Source organism: Anas acuta, chromosome 4 (assembly GCF_963932015.1).
Source record: "Anas acuta chromosome 4, bAnaAcu1.1, whole genome shotgun sequence".
NCBI classification, from domain to species: domain Eukaryota; kingdom Metazoa; phylum Chordata; class Aves; order Anseriformes; family Anatidae; genus Anas; species Anas acuta.
The window spans coordinates 47,473,197-47,500,633 of NC_088982.1; the positions used below are offsets into that span (position 1 = coordinate 47,473,197).

The 27,437-nt window shown below is 36.6% G+C and overlaps 1 long non-coding RNA gene across 3 annotated transcripts in view; it reads left to right on the forward strand.

The window, feature by feature from the left end:
- The first annotated feature begins 636 nt into the window (after nt 1-636).
- LOC137856118 (uncharacterized) overlaps nt 637-27,437 on the forward strand; it is a 55,774-nt gene continuing 28,973 nt past the window's right edge. For all 3 annotated transcript variants that reach the window (XR_011096207.1, XR_011096206.1, XR_011096205.1), the window contains exons 1-2: nt 637-769; nt 24,139-24,365. This is a non-coding gene — a long non-coding RNA (uncharacterized lncRNA). The remainder of the gene's footprint in view (nt 770-24,138; nt 24,366-27,437) is intronic.

Sequence of the window (27,437 nt, forward strand, 5' to 3'; positions counted from 1 at the left end):
TAGAGAAATTCTTCAGCCTCTCTGGACAGCCTGGAACCTGGCCAAGTGCCATGTCTAAAAGCTGTTTATATAGATGCTAACCTCCTAAAATTGCTCATTAATGCCTGCATTTATGAGATGTTTGCCTTTTACACATGGAATATGCAAAAAGCCCAGTTAGTGCTGCCTCGTTTTCAGGCCCAGAACTGCTCTGCTTTGAAAAGCTAGGCCCATCAATAGTCCAGAAGCTGGCCTGAGTGGGATGACTATCACTTGAGAAACTCTATCTAATATGTGTTTTCCACACAGGATGGACACACCAGAAGTAGCCACACAATCCTTGACACAGCACTGCTGGTACAGTCCTGCTAGGTGTGACTGGGGGGGGTTCATGATAGGGTTTCAGGTCAGCACTGTAATATCTCCTTGGTTAGAAGGAATCCAGCAACCACTGATCATGGAGCAGGAACATTATTGTTCTTTTTAAATAAAAGAGAAGAAAAAAATGAGTGTAGACCTTCAATAAGCTCTGGGCAGAAATCAAAATGGGCAGAAGCATCTTGCTTTAGTTAGATGCAGGCATGGGTTCATAATTTCCCATTGGCTTGCTCTTGATTGCTTTCTCCTCACCAGCTGGGCCATTAGGATTATCCTCAGCAGGTGGCTAATTTCTTTCCATGCTGTCTATAGGAAGCCAGGTGGGCCTTTGTGTTTTCTGGATTAGGAGCAACTGACACGCTCTTGGTTTCATAGCTGTGAGCAGTGCTTCAAAGGTATAATTCTGCAGAAGGTAAGGGTGTTTTTGAAAAGGGAATCTGAAGAGGTTGGTGAAATAAATGCAAAGCAACCATTTGAATAACATGTGATGCTGCACATCTTTCAAAGACCTGTGGAGAATGCCAGTGTTGAGGTTATCAGTTTGCTGCTTCCACACGCTGAGAATGTCTTTAAATTCCAGTGACAAAAAGTGAAATAGATACTGCAGCTTCTCTAAAGCTAGCACTTCTTTAAAAAATAAGAAGGAAAAAAAAAAAAAAAAAGAGAGAGAGAGAGAATTATGAGATAGCTAATGTCTCATGTTCTGCATACTGTGTGATCAGACAGGTGTTTTGTGCAGAATCCTCAAGGAATGTCTGCATCAATATAAACAGGAAGGAGTTTCCAGTTCATGAATCACTAGATTGTCAGCAATCCATTACAATTTGTCACAGACATCATAGAGCAAAACTGAAGTACTGCCCTCAATTTTATACCCCTGTGACTGGAAAGAAAAAAAAAAAAAGGAAAATCCCAGGGATTTGTAATTTGGGTGACTCTAGATGTAATCACCCATGGCAATCTTATTATCTACCATTATTGCTGTGAACATTTTGGACGCTTTTTCTTAATGGACTTTGCAACGGGATTTAGTGATTAACCCTGTAACATTTTCCTAATAACTACTGTCTCCTGTCAGGGACAAAATATGATAGTTTTGAATATCAAGCAATTGCCTTATTCGTGGAGTAAATATAGGATAATGTCACTATACAGAAAGATTTATGAGTTAATCCCTGTATAGTTATAGATAAAGTAGCCCTTAGGCTGCTGTACACACTGCATATAGTGTCTACTATATCCACACTGTATATAGTAGATATAGTAGAGAGTTGGGCATTACTTTATTAGTGACAGTATGAGTCAGGGGACACTTATGTGCCATGCACCTCTCATCATGCTCATGCAAAAATTCCATGAACACTCAGTAGATATTGGTGGTAAAAGTTGAGATAGCCAACATAATTACATATCCTTACTCCCTGTAGCTCACAAGAGCAGAAGACTTGCTGAATGCCCATGTGAGCCATAGAAAACAGCATTCTTCAACAGTGCTGAATATTGATGTAGAAAGAGTAGGTATTTTTCTATCTTGGCAGTTGTTCACTTGCCTGAGAATTTTATCAGCAGCAGAATTATTTGAACAAGTTTTGAGGCAGTTATACTTGACTTTCATTTATTGTTAAATATGTGGCTATTTTAAAGTTCTTTTTGGTTTAGTATTCTTTTATTCCCTTCCAAAAGCCTCTAGCTTCAGTCTGGTGTTAGTAATTTGGTAAACTTCCCCTTACTTTAATGATAACACTTTTGTAATCATTTTGTATGGGTTGTTAGTACTATGAGCTAAATATATATGCTTCTTTCAAATGAGGTCTAATTCCTGAATAAATTGTATATAGTGAATTTCAGTGCTGATCTTGGACCTTATTTGCTTTGGTGTAGTAGAATTTTTCTTTTGACTGTTCCAGCTGTCACCACTTTGCAGGCATCGTTCAACGCAGACAGTGTGAGCAAAAACTATTTCTATTATTTTTGCAGAAAATATTTTTGACTTTGTGAAATTCTAAAATTTCATTTCATTACTTTGAAAGCTAAGATTTAGCATAGTGAACATCAGGCAATCTGTAGTACTTAATCTACCAGCTCAGCAGAACACCAAATTAATTCAAATTTGAAAAGGACTCTCCATCTGTAGCAAAAGCATGTTCTCAATTACATATTGAATTAAATAAGAGATAGGAATATTTCTGAAAGCTTGAAATTTATGGTTTCATTAGACTGAAAAATTAAACCTAAAAATGTGTGAAAATCCACATTAATCATTTAGTTTTAGCACATAAATGCAAATGGCTTGGAACCTAGTTTCGTTTCAGACTGTAAGTAGTAATTACCCAGTGATACCTCATGAGCTTCATTAGAACCCTGCTTTTAATAAAAGTGGGGAACACTAGGGATCTGCACAAATAAGAGGATTATGGTATTTAATCAGCACGAAGTGGTAATGATAAAACTTCATTAGATAGCATTTCCAAACATGAAATCAAGAAAGATGATATAAGTGGGTTAAAAGTTCATTTTAAGGTTTTTTATTTGACGAATTTTCTTTTCTTCTGTTCATGAACTCTTTGATTTGTATGAATTAGTTTTGATTCTTGAAAAAATCGTATTCAATAGTTAGTAGATGGACAATTCTTTCTGCCAAACTGTTTGTTCTTATACAATGACAGTCTAGAATTATTTTTAATTATTTTTAATTTTCATTAGAATTTTAGTATTAATTGTCCACAATTTGGAATATTTAATGACTGCTTTCATCAAAAAGTTGTTTCTGGTCCATTGCTGACCTATGGATTGTCCATAAGATGTAAGTTCATGTACAACCATATATACATGAGAATATTCAGCATAAAGATCCAGAAATATCTTTCTTTGTACAGCCTTATGAACTATAACTATATACAGAATTTCATATAACAAAAGAGTAGCAAATATAATTTATGGAAGGAAGATGGATTTTTCTTAATCTTTGATTACCATCCTAAGAGTTAGCTCGGCAAATATAACTTTTAACATCTGGATTTTAATTTCCCTTTTTCATATGTTCAAGAAAAGATATAAAACTTCAGATGAAACATTTATCCTATAATATCATATTGACTTTGTTGTTGTTTAGCATGTATTCATATTATCGTAGTGTATATGTGAGAACATTATGGGAGGAAAACACAGTGACACAAATACCCACAGAACATCATAATTTACCTTACAGATTTAATCTGCTATTGAAAGTCCAAATAGAAGAAAATATTTCTCAAATGTAATGACTTAAATAGAGTAGTAGAGTACTGATACACTTATACAGGGGAATTCTATCTTCTTTGAAGTGTGTGCTTCTAACTTATTCAGCTATTTCATGGGGTTGCTGCAACTTGTAGACAATGATTCTCTCTTACTATATGTCTGTATTTAAAATAATAACAAAGAAAACTGAGAGGTAATGCTTTAATTATTTTTCACATTGGTTCTCATGCAGCCTATTTTAGATTTTATTTCAATATAGGAATAACAACTATTAATCTGGGAGGAAATATTGGTGTATGGCGGTGGAAAAAAGTAATACAGAAGTCTCCCTTTATAGGCATTTTACATTGATTTGTATCAGTTTATACATTTGATAGTATCAGATGCACTATTCAGAATATCATGATCTACTGTGAGTTTTTACTTAACGTATCATTAAGGTAGAACAAATGTACATTTGGTATTCCTAAAAGTCATCAAAGCATTAACCCTTTATTTTTCATTCTTTGTTTTATGCCCTCATCATGTTCTTGTAATTTCTCTTTTTATTTATAATCTAAAATTTTAGTAGTGTCTCATTCCATTGCTTTGACTCTTGGCCTTACCTCATCTTGTTATATCCTCACCACTGCAGCTTGTGACCCTGTGAAGTGTATACGTAGACCAAGTACTACCTTTCTAGACTTCTCTTCCTATTCATACACAGTTCAAATACTGAACACTAAATATTCAGTTCTTTTTAGCTAGTCATGAAGAACTCACTGTACAAATTGGAAGGTTAACTAAAAAGGGTGCTTAAACAGTTTGGGTTTCTATGCCCAACTGCGTAAATAGCCTATATAAGATGCACTTCAAAAGATGCATGTGACTTTCACACTTCTGCAGTTGCATTTTGGATTGCCCCAGATATCCAGTCATATGACATTCATCCTACTCATCTCTGTATGAGATTGATACTTAAGGAATGAGTTAGAAGAAAAAGATTTTGATATGACTTCTTTCAAGCACAGAAGCTTTATAATTCAAGATTCCTACATAATAATGAAAGTCAAACATGACTCTTGGGGATTTTTTTTTTCCTGGTTGGGTAGCGGGAATTTTGTATGATTTCATATAATTTTCTCATTAAAAGCCATAATAATGAGTCATTCTGTTATTGCATCCAATATGTAATCTAGATGTTTGCATCATTGCTGTAAACAGCAATGATGTTTATAACTCCAATGATTTTTAAGTTCTTCATTGATTCCTCTTTTGTACCAAGATTTTAACTGGTTTTGGTGTTCTGAAATTCCTGTTTTTTTCTCTTACATAGCATAAGAATACTTTGACTGTTGATCTTAATCAATGTAATCAATTTCAAACTTACTACTTCACCCAGCACTCATTGCACCATGCAGTTACAGCCTTAACAAAGCATTAGTGCTGCTGTTTTTCTCATTAAATTTTCCTAAAGGACATTTTAGAACCCATATATTTTCTACATCACTGTTGGTGCTTCATTACAATAAAAAAGCACCTTTACTCTGCTATAGTTTTTCTTTCTAACTCACTCTGTAGGGGTTCTTGTCAACATTTTTTTTTCCCAAAAAACATCAGATACCTTTCTGTCCTATTAAATTTATGCACAAATTTCTCAGAATGATGTTAAATGTAGCTATTAAATTCTTCATACCTGGGACTGAAAAAAAGTCATATTAAGGTCAAACATGCTTAGATCTGTGTTGTCTCATCCAATGACCTCAGAGGGTAAGATATTTAAATATAATACAATAGCAAATAGATATCAGAACTTCTGGAACAAGGAGAGTGCATGCATATAATTTTTCAAATGTTTCAATCATTTATAAAATCTCCAAGTTCAGATGATATATATATCATATATATGTACGTATATAAATATGTTGGTCTCAAATTAATTTTGGTTACCTTGAAACCTTATCTGATTTAATCAAATGCTCGCAACAAGCAGCCCTTACACTGATAGCAAGTTGGAAGTCTCATTCTGGCACAAAATGATTCCCATGTCTTTATTTTTGTGATATTACTTGGGGTTGTAGAACAATTCAAGAACATTTATTGCAGCAGGGGTTTGTAGGGCTGTCCCTGAAATTTCAACTTGTCCATCATAAGAATTTTTGCTGCCTAAGAAGCAGTGCCTCCAGGCTGCTCAAACAAGTACAGCTGTTTCATTTTCCAGCCATATGTCTAGACTGAAATATAAAAATAATATATCACTTACAGCATCTGTGACATTTAGTACCACAGGTACTAATGATAGATGTCAGAGTTGTTAATGATAGATGGTTATATACAATAAAATCAGAGCTTAACATCTTTCGCTTTATTTATAAATGACTAATAAGTCAAAACCTTTACTGTTGGCAATCATGTAATAAAATTTATTATTTTATTTTGGCAATGACTACTCTTGTCACATTTGAAGTGTGAATATTCAGAACATACATATATAATACATAGGACTGACCCTTGAGCACTGTAAAAACAAAAAATCTAAATTCATTTAATAATTCCCAACAAATAAATCATTAAAAATAAAATATAAATACTTCTTTATCTAGTGGCACAGTTGAGCGTTATCTAGAATGAACACAGCTGATCTTCTACAGTCTATAGATGCAGCTACTAGCTATTCTCAAACTCACAGTCTTTCTGAGTTTGAAATAAGTTTTGTTGGTTTAGATGCAGCTCAGATGGCTGAAAATGTTAGTTCGTAGCTTCTCCCAGTATGTCATCACCTCTAAGAGTTATCACCACTTCTGTTTGCCAACCTAAGCACACTCAGTCATCACCAACCTGCTACTGTAAAATTATCTGGCTTAGAAAAAAAAAACTACTATTATCTTATGCTAATGTGGAGTGCCAATATCTAGGTTAAGCGAACAGACATTATAGGAAGAATCTGAATAGATATTAATAGGAAGGAAAGGGTGATGTGAAGCAAAGAACAGTACTGGCTTTACCTAGGACAGTTATAGCCAAAAAATGCACGTCAGACATCTTATGACCCCAAAGACATTCTTATATTCTAATATTCTCTGTATTTAACTGCAGTAATGTTAGCTGGACCATGAGATGCCAGATTAATAAAATAATCCGTGATTTTGCATAAGATTTATTCTATTATTCTTTATTCACGTGAAATTTGGTGTTAAAAAAGAAAAAGTTATTTGAATGTGTTCAGTTTGAATGGCCAACATATCTGATCAAAATGATATAGCTGTTTTGGATGATTACTAAGAATACCACAGAGATGGAGGATGTATATGCACAAATTTGATGCTTGAAGTTTGTAATAGTTCATACATGATTTTAGACAGGAATTGAAATTGAAATGAGTTTTCTTATACCACTTAAGTAATATAAATCTGTTGAAGCTCTGGGCTATTCTCTGGTAGATATTTGTCTCTTTAATGATAAATTTCCAGAGTTGAGAAACTGTACCAAATTTATACTATTTTTATAGTGTGAATCCATTTTTTTTGGAGCTCATTTAACCCTATCAATTTAACTGATGTTACAAGTGCAGTAATATCTTGCAGTGGTATGAGCACACTGATGATTGAGTCCCACGTGAGTACTGATGAAGTGGAAGAGTAGTAGGAGTTTAAATCAAAGAAGATTTAAACCTTTAATTCTTCTGAATTACCAATTTCACTTAAAAGAATTTTAGTCCAGATTGGAAATCATTTTGGAAAAATCTAATTCTATATGCTGAACAGTTAAAATTGCAACCAGTCTAATATTACCAGTTTTTTATCACAAATTAATTCAGTACAATATCATTGGTTTTTATTCCACTATGTGTGGCAATTGAATTCTAACAGCTGCACAAAGTGTTTAAGCAGTACCTTAAGGTGAAAACTCTTGTGATTAATTGTTTCCAGAACCACCCTTAACATAATAAATACGTAAATATTGGATAGTTTTTCAATATGTCTGCCTTTATTTGATAATACCAAAAATAATAAGGTAAATTACCGATCAGCTTAAATATACATTAATAGAAAACAAGCAAGTTATGCTTTCATTTGGAAAAGGCATTGCAATTAAAAACAGGCAGCTGTTGCAGAAACCTTAAGGTTTAATAGGGAGAGCTATAAATCATGATTTATAGCGAATGAATGCAATTTCTTAAAATGGATCAAGCTTGAATTAAACCTGCTCCAAAATGCACTTTATAAGGTTTTTTATCTAGCTCTATATGATCCGCAAAATGTCACTTGAATGGTAGCCAGGGATGTAATTTGTACTTCCCATGAGAAAACAGAAACAAAGTTAAAGCTAAAGAGAGTATAAAGCACATTGCACATTCCAGTCATCAATTCTTTCTCGTAACATCTCTACAAAGTCCCTTTTTACTGCAGTTATTTTTTTAATACCAGCATTGGACATTTCATGGTATCTCTGGGGTCTTTGAACTTCATGGGATCATATATCTAAGGAGCAGTTTTCTACCACAGACTAGTAAAAGAATTGGGAGCAGCATTATTTCAGAGATGATTTTCAGAGTGGGAATGTATGTGAAGGTATAGAGAAATGTTTATGGGGAGGAAAGCATTCAGCTTTTCTGTGTAGGTCTAAATTGGCAGTCACAGGTGTAGGAGAGTTTTGGATAGTTAACTATTTTGTAACATGACTGCAGCTATGAATAATTTTCCATATGCACAAATTATGTGAGGATTATATGACAGATCATCAATATATGAACTTGCCCCATAGCAAATGAAAGTTCAATTGTCAATGAAATAACCTGGGACAGTCTTGGACAATAACATTCTAACTTCTTTGTGAAACCGTAGAACTGTAACTCCTGAGAGGTTTTAACCTCTCCATGCATTCAGCATCCTGTCAAATGGCAGCTTCAGTTCTGGAGGGCCCAAGATATGAAGTCTTCAACACTTCTGTGTTCTGCCTCCTTGCTAGAATGAGAAGGATATTTAGTAGTTCTGCAGAGTTATATTTTTTTTATGTAAGCTGGAAATGATGGCCACCAGCAGAAGAGACAGAGATGGCACCTGGAGTTTCTCAGTTACTGGTGGCTTCATGCAAGGTAAGCTATTGCTCAGGAAACTAAGTTACACAAGCAAGAATATATCCATGTTATTGGCCTCTGTAGCTTTAATCAAAGCCAATCTGTATTTAATTTTCAGTGCTGGTTGTCTCTGTCAAAATCTGAACAGGGTTACTGTGGGATACATCTCTATGCTGATAGCCATGCAGTGTTGCCACTGGTGTTACAGACAGGAGTGCAAGGCAGATGGGGTGCTGTCATTTTCTCAGAGCTATTAGCAATTCATGAATTGAGAACACACAGAAAATAACCCTAAATATGTTAAGAAATGGAAATGTTAGAAAACAGGAAATGATTAAAACCACCACCAACAAAACACCCAACCAGAGATAAAAAACAGGGACCGTCTTTTGAGTAACATGCTCACTTTCTCAATCCACTTTAATAGCCTATTAAGGCCTGTAAATCAACAACACAGTAGGAGAGAGAGACACACTTTTTAAAATTTAGTTACACTTGATTTGAACTCTAGTATACCGTAAAACAGATAAATCCAGAAATGTTACAGGTTTAATCCTCATTATCTGAGTTGCAAAATGATAAACATGGAAAGATGCTTTGTAACTACTAAATAATTTTAGGAAATTGAAACATTCTGATTATCTGTAGAAAAGGGTGTTTTGTTAACTGATCAAATGAAAATTTGAGACTTGAGAAATGATTGTCAGTTCCAAGTTTGAACGAATGCACATATTCTATATATAGAAAAGAGAAATAGCTCAATGTTTGTTTTACTTCTGTATAAAACTAACACTGAAATCATGCTTTGCATGAGTTTGTGCCATGTGTTTTGACTTTCTTGCAGTTTGAGGGAAAAACAACCCAATCTACTGCTAATTAAAATAAATATTTAATTACTAATCTGGATAACAGGGACACACATGCACTCATTCTTTAAAAAAAACCCCTTCCTCCTCCTCCTACCCTTTTCCCAAGCTCAAATTCCCAGGCTTACTTTTCTGCCACTTCCCCAGCTGGTTGCAGGGTTTGGGATTATGGTCAGTACATAGTGGTTTCTCTCTACTGCTCTTTCCTCTTCACATTTTCTGCTCCAACCTTGGGTCTCCAAAAGCTGTAGGGGACATCTACTCTGACACAGAGCTGGAGCCTGAGCTCCTTCTCCTCCTGTGGCCTTGGTTTCCTCTGCTGTTTCTTGCTCTTCTTGTTCCCTCCTCTTCTCCTTCTGGCATTTTATGCCCTTTCTTATATGTGTCTTCACAGAGGTATCACCAGCTTCACTGATGGGCTCAATCGTGCCCTGTGGTGGACCCCTTGCAGAGCTGATGGGACCAGGCTGTGTCCAGCATGGGGCAGACCTGGCCTCCTCCCACAGAGGCCACCCCTGCAGTTGCCCCAGCTACCACAGTCTTGCCACCTGCACTCAAAAACACATGTATCATGAAAAAAGCTCTGAAAATTTTTGATTTTAGTCTATGTTACAATTGGAAAATTTTGTAAAGTTTTAAATGTATGGAAAATCCAGTTCCCTTTCAAATTTTTTGCCTCTTTCTGGCATACACAGTAGGTGATCACGTGCTCTGTATTGAATGTGAAAATCTGAAACTACAAAACCTGGATTGGTTAAAAACCAAATGACATAACTAAAAATATAGCCATGTGGCTGAGCCTTTGTTTTCAAAAAACATCATCTCTTTAATTCCTTAGCACTGCTATAATTCACTGTCATCTTCCCTCTCCCCACCAAAGTCATTCCGAAATCTAATCGATTAAGAAAGCGTGTATCACCTCTGGAAAACTTAACCTTAAAGCTTCTAATTTTCAATAGCTGAGTTGCAATTAACCAATTACTTTTATTGTTTAGTGCTCAGACTTTTAACAGCCTTTAAAAATGCTGCTATAAACATCAGTTGTTTATGATCCTGCAATTGTAAGACACAATGCTATTTGCATCTTGGCAGGTATTTCATTTCTGGTGGCTGAGAAATACATCGTAGATCTCTGCTTGAAAGCTCTTCAGCAGTATTCCATATTTCCTGTCATTAGCAGTGCAGCTGCAGGTCCAATCACATCCATTTTGGCACAGGAGTCTGTTCTTCTAGCTCACCTTTGCAGCAGCTGTTAAAGAAAAAATTCCTTGGATTTTAGTCAGCACACTAAATATTCTGTAAAGATTAATAATCACTCAAACTGGCATGCCAGAGGAGAAAACAAAAGGCTGTATTTGACCTTTTCCAACAGGAACTTCCAACATCATACTGTTACAAGATTTGTTTACTTACACTTTTAAAGTGAAAATCTACAAAATGTTCTGCTACAATCTCGATTTTTTTTTAAAGGCTAGCAGCAAATACATGTTCAGATTCTGCCCAAAGTAAAAGGTACTCCATGCAGAGACTGTAAAGGAAACAGATGTGCAGAAAAAAGCAGAGAGGAAAGCTAACACAAGAATGAAGTGTATTGTATGTGCTGGATATGGTAAAGACTGGACAAAGCAAATTAAAGACCTTCACTAGGACTAGCATACTCATTAAGGAAATACAAAACTGTCAACAAGAAGAGAAAATGTCATGAAATGTCAGGAGCAGAATAGCTACAAAATAAAATGGAACATTTTCCTTGGCATAAAAGCTTCATAAACTCCATGAAATTCTTCCAATCAAGTTCTAAAAGCACAAGAACAAAGCCTGAGAGAGAAAATGTCAATGCTAATAGACAGTCAAATGGAAAACAGTCCTATTGGGCAGAAAGAAAAATAAATGTATCCAAAGTAACATCCAAGCACAGACTGACCTGAGAGAATGACCTGGTATATGAGTCTTCAAATTTAGAGATAACAATTGCTTTTTTGAATAGGAACACAGGGTATATTTGATTTTTTTGAAAGGTTTTATGCATGATAATATGGAGAGTCCAAAAAAAAAAGGGGGGGGGGGGAGGGAGGAAATGGTGGGGGGGCATAGAGAAAAACTCCTCTGGAATCTAGTCTTTTCTAAAATCTATGTAATTAATTTTGTAGCATGAGATTATAACTATCATAAGGACAATCGCAAAAGGTACTAACCAGTGATGTATTGTTTCTGGTTTTAATTCATGAAATGGAGTTATTAATGGACTAACTAATTCCTATTCCTACTTCCTTTTCAAATACATAAGAAGTATAGACAGTGGGGTCAGAGACTGAGGAACAGTTCACAGTCTAGGTAAATCTGCACTGAAGTTGCATGAAAAGAAGACAAAGTATGTACTATTGACAATGAAGACATTCTGAGTAAGAATCAATGCTTGAATTTCTGGGCAAATGCTTCTCTGTGCTATGACAGAAAAGGTGGGCTGTGCATCCAACCCTAGGTATGCTTGTAACACAGATGTTTTTATGGCTGTAAATTCAGTGCAGTGAACAGTAGCATCTATAGATGTACAGAGGAGAAACACCACTCTTTTCTGTGCACCTGAATTTCCCCGAAGATGTAATTATTTTTAATTTGCCCCAGAGAAAGTCTTTGTATAAACTAACATAGGTTCCAGTGTCAGGCATCATTCATACAGAAGTAACAGTGAGAAAATAGCATAGCAATATAACTTTACATAGAATGTTTTCATTATTCTCTGGGAATCTGAGGATGTTTGTTTGTTTGTTTGTTTGTTTTGTTATGTTGTTTACTTAAACTTATGTTTAAGTAAACTTATGTTGTTTTGTATATGTTGTTTATTTATTTATTTATTTATTTACTTATTTTTTCCCAATGAATATGGCCTATTTTGTGAATCCAAACTTTAGATGGCACAGAGACATTGGGTTACTTGGTTCAGGGAAAATGATAGTTCCTTCAGGCCTAAATAGTTGTTCATCTTCAGGAAGCAGAGTAAATTGTTATGAAAATTTATATGGTGTGTGGTAATGTATCAAAATGTCCAAACAAAAATTTTGTTTGTATAGTGGACTTACGTGTTTAATGCTTTTTGAAGTGTTTTTCTAGTGTCAGGAAAAGAAGCATTTCTCTCTCCTGTGGTTAGACACCTTAGTCCATCTTTTGAAACTGAGTTCAGTCTATTAATACAGAAGACATCTTGAGCTCAAGTACCTGGAGAACATGAATCTAACTTTCCAACTTCTTTTGCCTAAAGTAGATTCTCAACTTCATCCTTTTTCAGAGACTCTTCTTGTATTTTGAGGGGTAAGTGCCCTCATTATCACATCCTAACCTTTTTTTTTTTTTTTTTAAACTTTGTATAAAATCACAGTCTATTAATACTAACCATTTATGATTCATAGACCTATGAATAGTTTTGGGGATTTTCCATAAGTATACTAGTGTATAGAATAGAGGGAAAGAAAAAAGGTGTAGGTAATTTTATTTTTTTTTTTTTTTTCTGGTAGAAGAGACATGTCATTTCAGTAGAAATGGAAGATTCCTATCAAAAAGGAAAGAAAACAGCTCAGATTGAAGAGATTAAGTCTAATGTTACTGCCACAGAAACAATGGCAGTAACACAAGCCTCCAGGCTTGATGTCTACTATGAGTTTAGCACTATGTCTGCATCAATATCCAAACAATATATTATTTGTCTCTGGCCTTGGATGTTAAACTAGGTTGGGGGAAAGGAAAGGAAAGGAAAGGAAAGGAAAGGAAAGGAAAGGAAAGGAAAGGAAAGGAAAGGAAAGGAAAGGAAAGGAAAGGAAAGGAAAGGAAAGGAAAGGAAAGGAAAGGAAAGGAAAGGAAAGGAAAGGAAAGGAAAGGGGGAAGACAGAGGTGGGGAAAGAAAGTAAGATCCAAGAATTACTGCATCATTATAATTGTTGGGATAGGTAATATATAATATCGGTAATAATAACAAGACCCTAGGGAATGGCATGGAGCTGGGGCAGGGGAGGGTCAAGCTGGGAAAGGCAGGAAACAGGCTCACCAGGAACATGGTCACAGCACCAAGCTTGATGGAGTTCAAGAAGCATTGGGACAATGCTCTTAGACATACATGTATAGTTTGATTTTTAGGTAGGTCTGTATGGAGCTGGGTGTTGGAATTGAAAGTCAGTGTGGCTCCCATCCAACATGGGATATTCTGTTATGTTCTGGTAGTGGGTTTTCCAATTCCTTTTCCCAGACTTCCTGTCTATATCCTTAACAAAAAGGGTTGAGGCAGCTTGGATGGGATTGTGAACTCCACAAGATGAAAAAATACTTTAAATAAAAAACAAACAAACAAACAAAAAAAGAAACCACAACTCATTCTCCCCACTCCCAACCCTCTGCAAGCTTTGTATGTGTAAAATACAGATGACAAATAGCAACATCAGAACAGAAGGAGCAAGTGGTCTTCCTGTTCATTTCCCCTGCCTTTGAAGAATCCAGTCCCCAAAAACTTATTCTTCATCAGTGTAGTTCCACTGAATTCAAAAAAAAAATAATTATATTTGTGTTTATGCAGCGTACAGCCTTTCAGGCTTTTCATCCATGAACAGATGCAGCAAAGTGAAAGCATCCAGAACCATAGAGGTACTGCTCTCCATGGTGGATTTCCATGGCATTTTTCATTCCATCTCTCTAGATTTTATTTCCACTGAAATTATGAGGTAATTTAAAGGGTGCTTTTAAGGCTTCTTATTCAGTGTGAGATTAATGGGAACATTCAGCCTTGAGATTAACAGAGTATACACCTACAGATGAGGTAAAGTTTGAGCTCTGAAGATCTTGTTCAGTAGAAGGGAGGAATGTTAGCTGCTGCTCCACTAATTAATGCTTAAATTACCCTTGGGTAGTAGGTAGTAGGTAGCATATCTTTACAATCTGGTAGCTCTAAATTTCACACCTAATTGTAGCAGTGGGAGTTAGAACATAGGTTGAAGACATAATGAAATTACCACAGGGAGGAATAGACTAATGAACTGAAGTCCAGCAAAAAGTTATAGCTACATTGATGTCATCTTGAAAATCTGTAAATAACAACTTTGAAAACCATTGAGGGCACTAGACAATGGATTTTATGTGTATATAAGCATGAAATGTAGATTGGGAGGAATAATTGAGTTTGCTATATTGTTAAGTATGTACTTGGAAAAAAATCACTTGGTCATCATGCACACCTTTTTCATCTTATTTGCATTTTTAATGCAGAAAACCACAGAATATCTCCTCAATCATACTGAATTGGTTTGTGTCAAATAGTGTATATACAACTTTGAAAGTTTTAATTCTTCATCAAAAAGTTGAGAGAAAAAAATAATATTCCTCTAGTTGCTTTTGGTATTTGGAATTTCAAAGTCAAACTTTCCCAGTTTTATGAAGAACTCTGAATTCTTCTTTTATTAAGTGGTAATTGTAAAACATCTTATTAATGAAGTGGCCTATCTTAAATATAATTATCTTCAGTTAATAAAATACAGATGAGTGAATCCAATGCTTTAGAATATTTAGCAGAAAACTGCTCTCTGCAGGTGTCTTCTTCAAGGTCTTTTAACAGGATTTTATAGTTTTATTATTATTAAGTTCCTGTTCTGTGGAAATGTCATATGAATATCATCTATGATCCTTTGCTTGCTGTGTGTGTTTGACAAAATGCCCCTTGACCTTCCAGAAGGTTGCCACAGCATTTACTTGTTACATAAACTAAAATGCAATTGATGTGACTATACCTATATAACCTTTGAAAACCTCATCTTCCGAGGTACTGCAGACTTTTTCATGGATTTTAGCTACATAAGCTGCATCAACTATATCAATATCACCTATATCAAAGTTTAAGCTTTATCCAAAACCTGGACATTATCTAATCAGTGAATCATTCTAATAGTGAGTTCACTAGTCACCTGTGCCAGTACCTCAGTACTCACCATCACAGTTCTTTCATAATATCCTATCCTTTTTGCTGCAGATTTGCTGCTCCATTACTTCTTGTCCTATACAACACTGTAATGCAGGAAGTAAGTTACTTTTTCCTTGTTCCACAGCCTTTTTTGTAATTAAAGCTATCCTCATGACCTGATTCATTTATATATATATATTTATTTATTTATTTATTTATTTATTTTTAAAAGTTAAAAAGCTGTCCAATCTTGTATCTTATATTCTGTTGCCTAGACCTCTGACCACCTGCTGATATCCTCTAAGCTGTATCCAGTTAATTCACTTTCTTGGACCACAGTTACCAAGCCTGCATTATTTGTATGAAGGCTGTAGCCTTGATAATTACAGCAGGGAACAGGTGTTCAGCCTATGATGCCCTATAATTCTCAGATCCCTTTCTGCAGGTCTGCTAACTAGGCATTTTTTTTTCCATCCTGTCTCCCCTGTCCTATATGTATGTGGCTATTGTTGGCTAGCACCAATTTTCACTTTGTTATCAGTATATTGTCCTGAAATTTAGGTGCCGTCCCTCTCACCTTGGTGCAAATACACTTAACATCCTCTGCTCCACCATCCATGTAAATTAATGAAGTGAGTGAATAGATCCTAACTCAGTACAGGCTTCTGCATGTCCCCCAAAACACTCTTTCACTATGTTAAATGCTCTCTGACTATAGTTATCCAACTAGTTTCGCATCTAGCAGTTAAATCAACCTCAGCTTCCCATCTTTTTATGAGAGTATTTTATAATATTGTAGTATATGATATGTATTGCTTCTGCAGAATGTTTGCAAATAACTTGCTGGAATATTTATGTCATGGTTTTCTCAGAACTAAGCACAAGCTGGCTATATTTCTTTAGTTTCCTTATGCTCATTTTTTCCCACCCATTAACACTTTACTTACTATATTCACTAATAATACATTAACATTTTCTAACAATAATTTATTATTTTCCCATTTTTTTTGTGCTTCACTCCTCCTTGATGATTTTGCAAAAATATTTTTCAGCATGTCCTTTAAGTATCTCAGGAAGAAGTTCAACAAGTCACAAAGTTTTGAAAATATGTAACTCTAAACTTTTCATTTCCTGATACCTTACCACTTTTTTGTTGTTACTATTAATTAATATTAGGTAGCTACATGCTTGCAAATTATTGTTTTAATGAAGGCTCATGAAAGACATGACACATTTCAGCTTTCTCAGCATTCACTAAAATATATTAATACTTTTCTCCACTTGTTACCAAATTCACATTTTCCCTGATCTTTTTCTATGTATGAATGTATTTTGTTGACTCCTGTATATCACAGGATTTTACATTTCAATCAGTTATCGCTGTATTTTGCCAAGAATTGATAGCACTAGATTGAGGCCATTTTCCAAAAGAGCAGTTACTGGGTATAATGTAAAGATATTAAGAACTGGATAATGATAACTTTCCTTGGTAATTAATTACAGCACATAAAACATGGTTAATAATTTGTACTTTTTTTTTTGTTTGTTTGTCTGTTTGTTTTTTTCTTCTGACTCTGGTGATTAATCCTCTCTTTCGTATGTTCCCTTTGCTAGATTAACTGCCAGTTTTTTCTTTAGGTGAATACTTAGAAACTATGATCAAGTCATCCTTCAAACTGCATTTCATCTCAGAAATCAGACAGAATTCTCCCAGCAAAGATCTATCCCCCGCTATACACTGTGAATCCATCTGTTTTTATTCACTGCTTCTCATCCAGGCATGGAAGAAAAAGATTATTAAATCAGTTCTATTATGGTGGTTAAAGGATGATCAAGGTTGTGAAATATGAGTGTAAGGGTTAAAAGTGTGTTGATGGGCTAAGGTGTAAGATTCAGAGACAAGTGGTACTAAAAATGTGACAGGACAAGGTAAGAGTGGAGTACGGCAATGCTAATCCTCTGCTGGGACTAAATAAAGAATGTAGAGAAAATCACAGCTTTTTTTTTTTTTTTTTTCTCCCTGCTGTTTATGTGTTCATTTGACTACTTAGTCACCCTGAACTTTTTGGCTGTGTAGGTAACACCTGTTCAAAAACTTTAAATTTCATTAACATTCTGAAAATCTGAAGATTTACAAAATAACTGTTTTCTTCCATTCAGATCATTTTCAGAAGGTGAGTAAGCCTGCCTGAACACTTTGTTTTGACACATATCCCTCACATGTCATCCTAAATTTCTGTTTTTGTGGTTGAATTAATAAAGATATAGTAATGTTTGGCAAGCATCTAAAAAAATCATAAGCCAAGACTAAAATATAAATTCTTCCACATGAGAAATGTGTTGATTCTATTGTTATTTAAAGGGATTGCTTTAATTACTTCCTAAAACATTCTTTGTAATATATACGTGTAGGAATTATGTACAGAACATATGGCAATTTTGATTTCATGTACATTTAGAAAAAAAAAAACAACGATACGAGACTCTAATCCAGGACTAGAAAAGTACATATTAAGAAAGTAATGAAAATAACCAATAATTACTTTTCATTCCTTTTATTTATCAGTTTTATGGCTTATTTACATTGTGGTGATAATTCAAACTGTCTATATTTGAATTAATATCTGAAGCGACCTTAGCTGCAATGCAAGTGGTTGTATTGAGAAGCGCGGCGACCAGGATGGGAAAACAGGGCGTGGCACGTCAGAAGGGCGTGGCGTGGCAGTTGGCGCGGCAGTTTGCGCAGGCAGGGCGAGCAGGGAGAGCAGAGCACTACCCCCGCCCATACGGACACCTCCTCTAACGGCGGTCTACTGCTAGCTCAGCTGCAATGGTGTACACCAGGCACAGTGTGCTCTCCAGGAAGTCTGTACACACCCAGACTGACTGCCTGCTCAAAACTGCAGCAGTTCAGGTCTCCGGGTGCAGGGAGTGCCTGAGCCTGTTGCTACCACCTGCGGGGGGCGGAGAGACTGTGTGCGTGAGGTGCGAGCAGGTGGATGACCTGGTCCAACTCGTGGCAGAACTCAAGGAGGAGGTCGACAGGTTGAGGGATATCAGAGCGTGAGCGCGAGATAGACTTGTGGAGCAACTCCCTGTGCTGCCTGAAGGGCAGGCCCCGGGGTGAGACACCCCAAATGGCGGTGGACCCCCTGCCCTGTTGCTGTCGGGCAGAGGCAGGGGACCTAGGAGTTGAGGAGGAATGGAGACAGGTCCCTGCTTGACATCGCAGTGGCTGAGGGAGCTGGGTTTGTTCAGCCTGGAGAAAAGGAGGCTCAGGGGCAACCTTATCGCTCTTTATAAGCACATTAAAGGAGACTGTAGTGAGGTGGGGGTTGGTCTGTTCTCCCACATGCCTGGTGACAGGACGAGGGGGAATGGGCTAAAGTTGCGCTGGGGTATTTTATGTTGGATATTAGGAAGAATTTCTTTACTGAGAGGGTTGTGAGGCATGGAATGGGCTGCCCAGGGAAGTGGTGGAGTCACCATCCCTGGAGGTCTTTAAAAGATGTTTAGATGTTGAACTTAGTGATATGGTTTAGTGGAGGACTTGTTAGTGTTAGGTCAGAGGTTGGACTCGATGATCTTGAGGTCTCTTCCAACCTAGACAATTCTGTGATTCTGTGGTTCTGTATTGCAAAAGTAGAGTTAGACCTACATAGAAATTGTGTAGGCTAAATCCACAGGCTAGCTTAGTACTAGCAACACAAAATGGTTGCATCATCCTCTTGGAGTCCTTGGGACTCCATTGCATTACAGGGTTAAACAGGAATGTACAGGCAGCATTATTTTACTACTGGTAGGTACTTTTTGAAATGAAAGTCCCATTTAACCTGAGGTGGAAACCTACGTGTATACGTGAGAAATATAACTCTTTTTGTTCCACAAGCCAGCATTGCACTAAAAACATGACATTGAAATGGTCAAGCACTTCAGTAATATTTATACTTCCATTGGCTCTCGATTTCTGTGTTACGTTATTCGACCATCAACCTTTTTTATACAATATAACACATAATCAAAGCAGGGAGCTAAGATAAAAGTGAAGAAAAGCACTAGAATCTCCACCTTTTTTTTTTCTTTCTTTCTTTCTTTCTTTTTTTTTTTTTTTTAAACAAGCGTAGTCTTTGATCATTTTCCATTTGATCAAAGTGTGCTTTGATGTTTTTTTGAAGAAGTATGAAATTACTAGAATAAAAATATAGAATTTGATTCACAGTTTTACCTAAAGAAAATAAATGAAAGAGCTGGAATGGTAGTTTGTAGTAGGTAAGGCTGAAGTTGTACAAGTAAGTGGGGGGGGAAAAAAAACACAAACCCATAAATAAAAAGGAAGATAATGTAGTTATAAAGAAAAGTAGAAACTGGGAAAGCAAGCTAAATATAAAACATATTTCTTCCAGTAAATGTGTCACTAACTGCCAATCAAAATGCAATAAATGTTCTTTTGGAAAGAAATGTATACTTGTGAACATCAAAGTGCAAAATATATTGCTGATCCATGCCTGAACATTTACCACAGTTGGAATAATTTCATTGTAAAGAATGCAAGAAAAAGAGGAAGAAAAGGCTAGGGGAAAACAAACAAACAAACAACAAAAAAAAAACACCACACAACAAACAAGTATATTTTCAGCCTTCTGTGTTGCTTTTACAGTTGCATATTCAGTAAGATGTTTTGTTGTTGGGTGATAACTAGACTGGAACTTAGAACTGCTTTAGGTAAAGTTCAAACTTTTTTTTTTGAAGTCATCAAAATGAATGCCTAGTATGTCTGTAATTTTGCATTGAACTCATAGTTTTCTGGCCTGGAATATGACCTTTGTTCATATTCAGTGATAAAAATTTCGTACGTCTTTAACATTCTGTTCTTTGTTTTGAGAGTTTTTTCCTTCTATGGTTCTGATGGCAGTGTTCTGGTTTCTTTGCAGGCCTAGTTTTCCATTGTCATAGATTTGATCTTAAAATGTTCCAGCTGATTCCTTTTATGGTTATGCTTTCTAAAGAGTGAAACTTGCTTTTTATTCTGTAGTTAAAAACAACAAAAAACACCACAACCAAACAAATCAAACAACCCCACCCCATGAACAAACAAAACAACAAAAACCGAAGCAGCCAAACTTCAGGAATATGAACTAAATAGAACAATCAATAGTAAGTGCAGAATAGTAGATTGACATCAAAAGAAGTACGACCAGCATGTCAAGAGAGGTGATTCTGCCCCTCTACTCTGATCTCATGAGACCCCATCTGGAGTACTGTGTTCAGCTCTAGGGCACCCAACAGGACATAGACCTATCAGAATGAGTCCAGAGGAGGGCCATGAAGATGATCAAGGGGCTAGAACATTTTTCCTATGAAGGCAGGCTGAAGGAATTGTGGTTGTTCAGCCTGCAGAAGAGAAGGTTCCAGGGAGACCATATAGTGGTCTTCTAGTACCAAAAGGGGGCCTACAGGAAAGCTGGGGAGGGACTCTGTCAGGGAGTGTAGTGATCAGACAAAGAGTAATGGCTTTAAACTAAAATAAGGTAGCTTAAGATTAGATATTAGGAAGAAATTCTTTATTGTGAAGTGTGCTGAGGCACTAGAACAGATGGCCCAGAGAAGCTGTGGATGCCCCATCCCTGGAATTGTTCAAGACCAGGTTGGATTGGCCTTTGGGTGACCTGCTCTTGTGAAAGGTGTCCCTGCCCATGGCAGGGAGGTTGGAATTAGATGATCTTTAAGGTCCCTTCCAACCCAAACCATTCTATGATTCTATGACATAGCAGAAAAACAATACACAGAACAAATAATGCAATACTTTTATAGATAATATTTGTTACCTATTTCTGGGTACTATAGTGGCATATGATAACTACTTTTGCTAGTTTTTATTGGAAAACCATAAGTACAGATTTGTATATGAAAGGTTTTTGCAAGAAAACAGATCCACCTGACATTTCAAATGGCTAAAGAAAACTAGTAAAACTGGAGACCTTCTGCAATGAGATTTTATGTGAGAAATTATTGAGTATTTTATTTGAAATTAAAATCATAGGAAAACATAAACACAAAGATTTTAACTTGAAGTACAAATATAGTACCATATAAATGTACTCGGTATCACTGGGGATTTTTAATGGTAATATGTTGGATATGCTTAGATTCTGGTGCAAATCCCATTGGAATTTTCTTCCAGTTACTTCAAAGGATTCAAGCTAGTTTATAAGCCTCTGGCTTACATCATACCTGCTCTGATAAAGGAAAAACTTAGCCTAGACAGATCCCTTCTTCAAGCTGAAGGCACAGATGAGAGAGATCCTGGGCCTCGGGAACCTGCTGAAAGCCTGTAAGACAGGAATACCAAGTGTTTGCAAAACTAGTTGCTATACTTACAGATGTAGCAAGTAGTTTTCTTTACATGTTTTGTGAATGACAGATGTTTCCAAGGGATTCACACATCTATAAATGATTTATTGTGGTATTTTGGTCACTCTAATAAGGTAACAAGAATAACATGCATATTCCCCCATACATCTCCTAAATTGCTTTCATATATTTTTTTTTCTGTTACAGAAAAACTATGTAAGAATGGTCTCCGTATTCCTATTTCAAAACATTTTTTTTCTGTTTAGAAACTCATTACTACTTCTGTGAAAGAAATTTATTTTTTTGTGATGCAAAATTTGTAGTGCCTCAAGCTTGCAGTCAGATCACTATTCTTGCAGCTGTGTTTATAATTTATAATTGCAACACTGATGCAATTGCTGTCAAGTTGAACCTAGACTTTTTTCCTGAAATTTATCTGCAAATGTGCCCACTACTTGCCTTTCCTACTGTTTTTGACGTTATCATGGTGCCACATTCAAAAAGTTCCAGTTTCTTATTACTGTCCACTACAATTTATCAAGCACACTGAAATGAGAAGCATAAGACAGAAAGTTCTTGATGCCCTTGAGCTCGTGAAAAGTGAAATTCAGTCACCTGAAATTCAAACTGCAGTTGTAGCTGGATATTACAGTGTCATTTGGTTATTTTGTTTTTAAGCAGGGAATTATTTTGCATATATTTTGGTCGATGAGCACAGAAACCACATTAAGTCTGGAAAATGAAGAAATTCTGAATGAAGATAAACGTGTTTAATTCAGCACATTATATTTAACCTGACATAAGTATTGGTGGTGGTGAAAACTCCACAAAACCCATTCTATCTCTTGGTCTTTGGGTCTCTGAGCAATCACAGACTAATTCCTTGAAAGTGGGCTGGACACAGAAGCAGGACTTCCTGTGGTTAGTCATAGGAGCAAGTAAGTATGATCTTTGCCATTTTGCTTCACTGCTCTGTGTTCCTTTTGATGGTGGGTAGGGCATGTAAAAATGGATGAAGCTAACAGCATTGAATGCTCTAAAATTGGTTGTATACATTCTGTGCTGAAAGAGAAAATGTATGTTTTTCAGCCCCTATGTTAATGAACTGTCTAGGGGCAACACACTAATTTATCATTAAGAAACATGAAGCTCCAGCAATAAGTAAAGCATTAAGCAATAAGTAAAGCATTAGGACTCCAGGCATGATCAGGTAAGTGCTTCAGAGCCTGATATGCTGATTTTAGAAGTTCAGCTGAGACATGTAATTGATTGTGTGATTCTGCTGCAGTGCAAAATTAAATGGGCTCACTAAAATGTCCTCTGTGTAAAAAAAAAAAAAAAAAAAAAAAAAAAAAAAGAAGGTGCATTCCATATTTTTGGAGATACAGGGGTCCCTTGCTTTATTTAAGGAAAAAGGTTGTGGCTTATCCTGTGCAAGTAGGTGTATGGGGATTTATTTTTCTTCTGGGCAGGACACCTAAGAAAGACATTGAGCATTTGATGACTGAGTTGTCTTTCCTTCCCTTTCACATTAGTATATGGCTGAATGGAGAATTAACTCCAACAAAGCTGATATACAGAAACTAGAAAAGTAGAGCAAGAAATGGAGCAAGTTGAGAAAAAAAAATGCAGGTTAATTTCCCCCTGGAGTGTAAAAAGATGTAGGGACATAACTGTGCCCTTACATAATTTTCTTCCTGCTCTGTTCCCATGGTATTACAGCTTTTTGCTCTCTTGCTACTGTCTGCCAGAGAACTTTCAGTCTGACCCTACATTACTGAATCTCAGTAAGAGAGATTTATTCTTTATAACTGAAATCTGCACGCTTCCAACTGAAGTGTGTATCCATAAATGAATCACAATAAAATAAAAATAATTCAAACATTCTTAAGATGTGTATAATTTGAAGTTCAGAATGAGTATAATAAAATTGTGGGTCTCTTTAGTAAAGAAAACACCCAGATGGGATCACCGTCTACACTCCATATGGCACTCAATCCCTCTGCTCTGCATCTTGCTGTGCTCACAATGTAATCCATATGGACATTGCTTAATTGGTTTCTTATTCTGGCAACATTTACTATCTCTGTTCATATCTTCCCATCAAACATCTACTTATTGCTGAAAGAATGCGTTATTATGTGTTGATTTTCTAGATTGTTAGAAATATAAAAGCATTAATTTCTTTCTGTATCTCAGTGCTGTGGCTTTGCCCATTGCTGATGAGGCTGAGAATATTCGTGCACATCCAAGATGTGCAGTGTCAGCCAACTTGTGAGTGCTCATATGCACGCCCTAAGCATAATTATGTGTGTGCTTCTCTATTCAAACAGAGGGCTCCTAGGATGTGCAAGCAAAAAAACAGAGGGCCAGGAAGCTGTACGAAGGCCCTGGAGGTGCACCAAGTAGCTCTACATGAGTTTCTCCAGCTTTGAATGATGTGAAGATTTTAAGGGCAGCTCTGAGATTGCTTGTGTGACAAATGAAAATTCACAGATGAAAGAAATGAAGGACAAAAGGAAAGACAACTGTCACTTTGCTGAGGTTTCCAGTTTACAAGGTAAATTATCATAGCCCATACACTGCAAGCTGAATGAGTGTGATCTGACTCTAAGGCCAATGGCAGGCTTACAGTCACTAATCCCAAATCATACAAATTCCTGTTTAATGCTAACTACATCAATGTGTAAAAAACAAACAAAACAAACAAACACCAAAAAAAACCCACACCTATACAACTCATAAAATGTTGGCTCAGTGTGTATTAGTGATCCCAAAATAATATCCTTGTGTTCCTCAGAAATGGGGCAACTCTAACATATGCATTTTGCATTTGTCTTGAGTGCTGTGTTTGGTTTTGATTATCCTGTCTCTAGAAAAAGTAATCCAGAGGATACAGTGCTGTATGATGAAATATCATAGGAATATGATGTACATGTATAATATGGAGATGATATATGATAACATGGAGGGAGATGGAAAAGGTAAAGATATGGAAAAAGAGGTGGGGAGAAATTACAGTAAAGACTATATGGTAGAGTTGTAAAAGGATAAAGGGAAGGAAAAGAATATTTTAATTTACCTTTCATTACACAGTAAAAGCTCTAGTTCAGTGATATAGAAGCAATATGCTTAAAGCTACAGTAAACACTTTGTACACGTTGCAATTAACCCACAGAACTCTGTCATTCTGTCATTAAGTGTTTCTATCGTAAATAGATTTGTGGGGTTCAGAAAGGAATCAAATATTTATAGTAAGAGTGGAAACATTCAGAAATTTGTTAGACATATATATTATTTATATCTATGGATAATTTATATTTATATATGAAAACATCTATCTATATCTTGTAGCTATTTAACTAGCTGCTGGCCACTAAAACCTGTCCTGTCATATTTATACATTTTATATACATAAAATTTGTGTACAATTTATACATTTATGTTTATGCATTTATACATATATATTCCCTAACAAGAACAAACAACCACCCTGAGAGTTTTCTTGAATCTTTCTGAAGCTGTGCATAGTATTAGGGAGCATAAGGGAAGCCTTGGGACTGGTGACTCAGGAACTGAAAATTCATAAAATAGAGGCATGCAGAGAAAGAAAACAGCACCTTTTTTTTTTTTTTTTGGTGGGGGAATGAGGGGGGAGGCATGCAGCATCTCTTCTATATAGCATAGCTTATAAAAAGGAAAATGTGTGATAAAATATACCCTATTATATACTTCATTTTTATTACTGTCACGACACCTGATAAACTCAAGCTGTTGATTGTGTCTGTTTTGATGGCAAGCTATAACTGTTTCTTTTTATTCTCCTTGCCCTTCCGCTCTGACTCTAAGAGTAGTTTAAACAGTTTACCACTATAATCCATGTGACATTTTCTCACTATATTTGTTTTCAGGTATATTGTATTCACCTATAGATTTACTGTTGTAAATGTTTTTTTTCAGGCTCCAGACTTGTTTATACTGTACAAACTCCTGCATGTACCTTGGCAGCCTGCATGTATCAACATTGCTACTATATAAGAGAATCATAGAGCAAGTTAAGGTTGGCAGGGCTCTTTGGACATTGTCTACTCTGAACTCCTGCTCAAAATAGGCTGAGAGAGAGCAGGTTGGTTAGGGCTGTGTCCAGTCAGGTTTTGAGTATCTCCAGGGACAGAGACTCTACAAACTCTCTAGGAAACTGGTGCAGGTGCTCAGTCACCCTCACAGTATTTTTTTTTCTTGTGTTTAAACAGAATTTTTCTGTATTTTAGTTTGTGCTCATTGCCTCTTATCATTTGGTTCCACGGAGAAAAGTCTGGCTCTGTCTTCTTTACTCCCCCCATCAGATATTTATATATACATTGAAGATCACCCTTGAGCAATTTCTCCTCCAGAATAATCAGTCACAGCTCTCTCAGCCTCTCCTCATATGACAGAAGCTCCAGTCTTTCAGTCATCTTTGCAGTCTTTTGCTGGGCCCACTCCAGTATGTCTGTCTTGTACTGTGGAGCCCAGACCTAGACACAGAGAGACATAGACACTCCAGAGGCATCTTGCTAGGATTGAGCAGAGGGGAAGGATCATATCCTGCGGCCTGCGGGCCTCCTAGCACAGTCCAAGAGGCTGTGGGCCTTCTGTGCCATGAGGGCACATGGGCCTGGGTCTTATGTTCCCCTTGTTGTCTGCCAGGACCTACAGGCTCTTTTTGACAAGGCTGCTTTCCAGCCTGTTAGCATGCAGCACGTACAGGTGCAGGGAGTTATTCCTCTGCAGGTGCAGAGGGGCAGGTCTTTGTTTTTCCCTTTGTTGTATTTCATGAGATTTCTCTGTTCCCCCTGACGGTTGGGGTGCAACACTGGTGTGTCTTGGATTGCTGGTGTGCTTTTGTGTTGTCTCATCAAAAATACTCTGGTTGTTCAAGTCCCTCGTGAGGACCTGAGCCTGCAAATGTGAGACTACTCCAAGTTGTCTGAAGAAGGTCTCACCTACTTTATCAGGCAGTCTGCAGCAGGCACACACACCATAACCCACTTTGGTCTGCCTTCTATTCCTGACCCACAAGTTGTCAGCTGCCTCATCATCCATCTCAGGGCAGATCTCTATGGATTCCTGCTTCTCTCACATAAAGGCTGACCCTCCCTTCTTGCTGTCCCATCCTGTCCGTCCTAAAGTGGAATCTGTATCTATCTACTGCAGCACTTCACTTGTGTGAATTATCCCACCCTGCCTCTGTGGTAAGTTCATACCCCTGCAACTGCACACTGACATCTAATTTCTCGTTTGCTCCCCATGCTGCACACTTTATTGTACAGTCACTTCAGAGAGACACCCAGCTGTGCTCATTTCCCAGAAAAGGTACAAGTGCCTTCCTCATGATACGTTCTTTTCTTGAAGGCACTCCCTTATTTCTGTGCTTACACTTGAAATGGACCTCTTTCAGCCCTGATTTCTTGATTATGAGGATACTCCAGTTCACATCACCCTTCAATATTTGTTTGCCAACATGGTTTGCTTGTGAGTTGTTGCCCCTCTCCCTTGTTCCAACTTTAAAGCTCACCTCTCTAATTTGCACAGCCTGTCAGCAAAAATAGTTTTGACCCACTTTTTAAGGGGGACCCTGTCTGTTCTTAGA